The sequence below is a fragment of the Octopus bimaculoides genome, chromosome 8 (assembly GCF_001194135.2).
Source record: "Octopus bimaculoides isolate UCB-OBI-ISO-001 chromosome 8, ASM119413v2, whole genome shotgun sequence".
In the NCBI taxonomy this organism is placed as follows: Eukaryota; Metazoa; Mollusca; class Cephalopoda; order Octopoda; family Octopodidae; genus Octopus; species Octopus bimaculoides.
The window spans coordinates 29,313,391-29,320,066 of record NC_068988.1 but is presented as its reverse complement, the minus strand read 5'-3'; positions in this window follow the sequence as shown (position 1 = coordinate 29,320,066).

Genomic DNA, 6,676 nt, shown 5'->3' with positions numbered 1-6,676 from the left:
GTTGTGTAGTTCTCGAGTTTTAGGGAAACACACACACACACACACGCACACACACACAGAGACAGACAGACAGACACACATTCTCATTTTTATATATATAGATATTCTGTTTATATATTTGTTTTGCAAGATTTTTGATGTGAAATCGTGTGTTGGCTAAACTGGCAATATGACCATCCCCAAATACAACAACACACACACACATATATATATGAGTTTGTCTCTCCTTGTCTTGACATTACGTTTTTGTTATAAACAAATGTTGTTCATTTCCAATATTTTGTGGAATTATGTCCAGCCACAGGGAAATATTACCTTACTTGGCACCAGGTTAGGGTTGACAATAGGAAGGGCATCCAGCAGTTGAAAATCTACCTCAATGCACTCCTATGCTCTGTACTATGCTTGCATAGAAAAGTGGACATTAAAATGATGCTGACGTTAATGACGATGACGACAATGATGATTATATACTGCAAGTTTGTTGTTTCTGAGATTAGAAACCGTCATGGCTTCTAGATGTTCATTTTTTTTTTTTTTTACTTAATTGACTGTATTGGCCAAACAACATGGTCATGTTGCTTGATTTTCCAAGTTAGTCCCTCCTGCTTACCATGTTCTCTTCATTGATGATTTGGCTGGTTTGACGGCTCATGTTGGTCAGCCACATGCCATATAGCTACAACAGATGAAGGGGTATCTTGTGGAGATTAGGATTGATTGGGACTCGGTTCGACAGGTCACCTGGGATTACATCATCCCCAGTATGCAACCGGTACTTATTTTATCGATCTCAAAAGGACGAAAGGCAAAGTTGACCTCAGTGGAATTTGCACTCAAATTATAGAGACCTGGAATAGTTGCAATGATCAACAATGGTTTCAAATTTTGGCACAAGGCCAGCATTTTCAGGGAGGTGGGCAAGTTAATTACTTCAACCTCACTGCACAACTGGTACTTATTTTAATTTTGTTGACCTCGAAAGGATGAAAGGCAAAGTCAACCTCAGCAGAATTTGAACTCGACATAAAGACAGACCCAATTCTGTTGAGCATTTCGTCCGGTGTGCTAACAATTCTGCCAGCTCGACGCCTTCTGACGACCTGATGTTGTTATCGCTTATTATGTCATTATCTCGACGTGAGATCTACGATGAATGGATCTTGTTCCATACTCTAGCTGAATGCATAATCGATTGAGAAAGTAACTTATCTGCTTGTTGTTTGCACTGGAATATTCAATACCATGAAAACAATGATTTTTCTGTTTCTCTTCTGTGTCTGATGGGATATATATATATATTTAGAATTGAGATATGGATCACAAAACGTGTGTGTGTGTGTGTGTGTGTTGTTGAGTGAGGAAGAAAGAACTGGGTGGGTGAACAGTAGACTGCAGTGACATCTCTCAAAGAAAACTTTATATACTTGACAACCTTAAACACTTTGTAAGGTGTTATTTATATTTACCACCTCTGCTTAGTTTGAACTCTACCTGTATTCAAGTCTAATTGCTCGTTTTTTTTTTCTTTCGTTTCTCCCTCCCATCCTCCTCCTCCCCCTCTCCCACTTGAGGAGTTTATTGATAACTGGAGGTGACCTAGTTTTGCTTTCTTTTTCTTTGCAATTGTTTGTTTTGCTTTGGTCTTTACACCCCACCGCCAACCTTGCGCATGTATACGTTACTCACCTTCTTTCTCTCTTTCTCTCTCTTCCTATTTCTGTGTCTCTCATTCCCCTCTCTCTGTTCTCCCTCTCCCTCTATTCTCTGTCACTCTTCAATTTCTCTCTCTCTAGTCTCTCGTCTTTCTCTCTAGTCTCTCTCTCTCTCATCTTTCTCTCTCTAGTCTTTCTCTCTCCAGTCTTTCTCTCTCTAGTCTCTCTCTTTCTCTAGTCTTTCTCTCTCCCTCTCTAGTCTTTCTCTCCCTCTCTAGTCTCTCTCTCTCCCTCTCTAGTCTCTCTCTATCCTCCCCCTCCCTATTCTCACTCTTGCTATTTACCCTCTCTCTGTTCTCTCTTTCCTCTCTCTTGCTCCAGTCTCTTGCACTACTTTCTCTCTTCTCTCCTCTTTCTCTCCTCTCTCTCTCTCCCTCTCTCTTCACTCTCTACTCTCTCTGTATTCTCTCTCCTCTCCTTGTCCTCTCTTCTTGCCTTCTCTCTCTATCCCTCTTCCTCCCCCCTCTCCCCTCCCCTGACTCTGTCAGTCAACACCAAATCGTTTCCTCAGTCAATAATCACTATGAAACTATTAAAACCTTGTTACAAATAGGTTGAGGCTTATTTTCAGTTAAGTTCTTGTTGCTATGCAATCAGGAATCTCTTTTCCTTCTGCCAGTATTTAAATCCATTGTATCAGAGAAATTGCTTGGCCCTCCACTTGTGACAATCACTGCCATTAAACAACAAAATAGCCAGAGAACTTTTCTCTAAGAAATATAATTTCCTTCATTGATCCTTCTGATTTCTGTTTGAATATTTATCAATCAGAGATAAGCTGGGTGATTTCGTTTTATTGTAACTGATTTTGATTGAGTCTAATAATAATAATAATAATAATAATAATAATAATCATCATCATCGTTTAACATCTGTTTTCTATGCTGGCATGGGTTGGACGGTTTGACTGGGGAGCCAGGACACCGCACCAGGCTCCAATCTGATCTGGCAATGTTTCTACAGCTGGATGCCCTTCCTAACGCCAACCACTCTGAGAGTGTAGTGGGTTCTTTTTACGTGCCACCGGCATGGGAACCAGTCTGGTGGTACTGGTACCAACCACGTTCAGATGGCGCTTTTTACATGCTACCGGCACAGGATTCAGTCTGGGGCGGCTGGCAAATAATGATAATAATAATAATGAAGAAGAAAGTGGGCATGAAACCCATAGTGATTGGTACACTTGGCCAGCCTCTCACATCTACCCTACAATGCCATTCTGAAAATAATCGCATCATTTGAAATTTCAAAGGTACATGGTTAATTGAAAACAGTGTGAATAAATAAGCATTACATTTGATAGAGGAATCTGAATGCTAAAGGGTTAAAGTGATGTAAATTTGTTTAAAAAGAAGACTCAGGCCCACTTGTTAATAGTGAATATGAAGGAAATCCTTTTGCCCTTAGACACATTTTTTTTTCCAACCTTTATTACCAAATACCAGTATTTATTATTTTTTTAAAGCTTGGTACCTATTCTAGCGGTCTCTTTCACTGGACCAGTATGTTATGGGGACGTAAACACACCAACACCAGTTGTCAGGTGGTGGTGGTGGTGGTTTATTTGAAATAAACACCATCATCCTTTAATATCCGTTTTCCATGCTAGCATGGACTGGACAGTTTGGCAGGATCCAATGACCTGCAGACCTGCATCAAGCTCCAGTGTCAACTTTGGCACAGTTTCCATCATTAGATGCCTTTCTTACAGCTAACCACCTTACATAGTGCACCATATGCTTTTTTCCCATGGCGCCAGCAATATTAAAGCCACCAGGTAACTTGCAAGACAAAGAAAGGAAAAGGAAAAAACCTACCTTTTACTTAGTGGAAGTGAATTTGAGAGAGTGGGAAGTGATTTTATTTCAGGTGTTGAAGGCTAAACAGCCAGACATTGTAATTTGGTTCCTTTTCAAATTCCACAATCGTCAATTCTTCAATGTTTATCTGTCATTTTTCTTTTCAAATTATGAACATTCAGTAAAATGCCATAGAGATATAATTGTCTGGTATATTATCAATTTAGTTCAACGAATCCTGTTTATGTTATTGAAAACAGCACTGTCTGCATTCTTTGTCTTTGAATTTATTTTACTTAATTCATTGAATCTAACTAGTAAACAGAATGTGAAATGGGATAAAAAAACAAGCAAACAAACAAACAAAAAGCTCTTTTATTTATTTTGTCTGTTAATTTAGAGCAGTGGTTTGCAACCTTGATGTAAACAAATATGTATAATGTGTTTATGTATATATATAATGTATGTATACATAATGCATATATGTATCATCATTATTATCGTCGTTTAATGTCCGCTTTCCATGCTGGCATGGGTTGGACAGTTTGACAGGACTGGTGAGCCAGGAGGCTGCACTAGGCTCAATCTGATCTAGAAAAGTTTCTACGGCTAGATGCTCTTCCTAACACCAACCACTCCGAAAGTGTAGTGGGTGCTTTTATGTGCCACCAGCACGAGGGCCAGTCAGGTGGTTCTGGCAACAATCACTCTCAAAAGGTGTTTTTTATGTACTACCTGCATGGGAGCCAGTCCGATGGTACTGGCAACAAGCATGCTCAAATGTTTTTTTTCACATGCCACCGGCACATGTGCCAGTAAGGCGATACTGGCAATGATCACGCTTGAATGGTGCTTTTTACATGTCACCAGCACAAGAGCCAATCCGTGGCCCTGGCAATGATCATGCTCAGATGTGCTGTTAACGTTCCACTGGCACGAGTGCCAATCAGGCGGTTCTGTCATCGGCCAGGTATAGATGCTGGCATGGTTAAAAAGTTTGATTCCCAACCATGTGATTCTGGCTTCAGTCCCACTGTGTGGCACTTAAGCTGGCCAATAGAATGTCAGTAACTTTGTTAATTGGAAACCTGCTGTGTGTGTGTGTGTGTGTCCACTTGACAACCAGTGTGGGTTTGGTTACAACCCATAACTTAACAGTTTTGCAAGTGTGTGTGTGTGTATGTGTGTGTGTGTGTGTGTGTGTAACATTATTGTTCTCAACCCTGTGCTGTCCTTTCTGCTTTTCTTCAATTGAATCCCTGCTTTTCCTTTGCAGTTTCCTTTTGGATATTACTGCACCACATCCTATGTTTCTCTGATAGAAGGCCTTCCTCTTTGAGGAGGTCATGTTGGTTTTGGATTGTCATCAATGCCTGTGTAACTTTGCATTTTTCATGGGAAGAGATGGCTATTGGCCCTATGCAGACCAATTTTTACCACTAGGAAGAGATGGTCCAAATTAGTCTGGCCTCTTTTTTTTTTTTACCTATCTAGCAAGGGAGGCCCTCCAAGAAGCTTGTGCTCCGCTGGTATGGCACTCAGGGTCCTTGGGGCATGTAAGCCACAACCTTACAGCAAAGACTGAACCTTATACTGGGTCTGTGATTGGTGGCTGATTGTTTAACCCTATGTCAGCACCGATTGAGTAGAGTTAAGACTGAAGATACTCCAACCATGACAATCCTATCATGTGCTATACCAGAAACTACATCCCCTAGTATGTCCTTCCATTTTATAAAATGGTAGGAGTTTAATTCCTGGGAGATTTTGGTTGCTATCTCTGGCAGTTGGAGTGACTGCATAAAAACTTCTTATCTGTGTGTGAGTGAGAGTAGCATAGTGTATATGTGTGTACATACATATGTATATGTGTGCCTGTGAATATGTATGTGTGCATGCATGTGTATGTGTGAGTGTGTGTTTAAGTAATGTATTGGTGTATGTACATATATATATAGTGTATAATATTTTCTTTGTCTAATGTAAACTTAGAATTTTTGCTTGTTCACACACTTGACCTCTTTACAAATTACCTGTGAATAGTACTCACAAAAGGTCATTTCTTCTTGCAAACAACATCAATATAAGTGCTTATTGTTTGATATCTCTATTTAGAAGAGAGGGAGTGTGCGCGTGTGTGCATATATACTTAGATATGTATGTGTGTATATGCATGTGTGTACATCTATCTATCTTTCTATATCTATTTATCTATCTGTCTATCTATCTGTCTATTTATCTGTCTATCTATCTATCTATACACACACAAACACAACATCCATATGTGTGCGTATATATATGTGGGTGTCTTTATATGCATGTATATTTGTATATGTATGGATGTATATATATCTGTATATATGTCCATGTATATGTAAGTATATATATGTGTGTGTGTGTGTGTGTAAAACTTCATTCCACATGTATCTGATATTTCATTGGAATACAAGAAATATCCTAAACCAACCACATTATCTTTCTTACATTTCTCTCCTTTATCCGATATTTTCTTTTCTTTTTCATTTCTACATTATATTCCTCTCTCCCCCGCTCTCTTTCTCCTGTTCTTTTTATTACTCTCTCTATCTTCCCCTCACCCCCCCCTCCGTATCTTCTACCTATATCTCTTCCTCTTATCATCGTCATGATTACCATTGTTGTTATTGTTTTCTGTTGTTGGGAAACCACGGTAAACAGACAAAGAAACGTCGAGAGAAACAAAAGGCAGGAAAAAGAGGAAGGAAAAAAGATACAGAGTGTGATTGCAACTTAAAAAGACAAAAAAGAAAAAATAACAATAAAACACAACATTCCACAATCATCCTCATTATATATACGTACATACATATATTTATATAAACGCACACACGAATGTGGTGTGTGTGTGTGTGTGTTGTATGCTTCTGCACAGTTTCTGTCTACCTAATTTCTTCACAAGGCACTAGTTTACCTGGTTCTAGAGTAAAAGGCAGTTGCTCAAGGCGTCACATAGCCATGTTATTGCCTTTCTACAATACACACACAAAAGGATGCACACACACAAATGCATATTTATATGTTAATGCTTGTGTATGTATTCACTTGTATAAACATATGTACATATATACCTGTGTATGTACATGTACATATATATATATATATATATATATATATATATATATA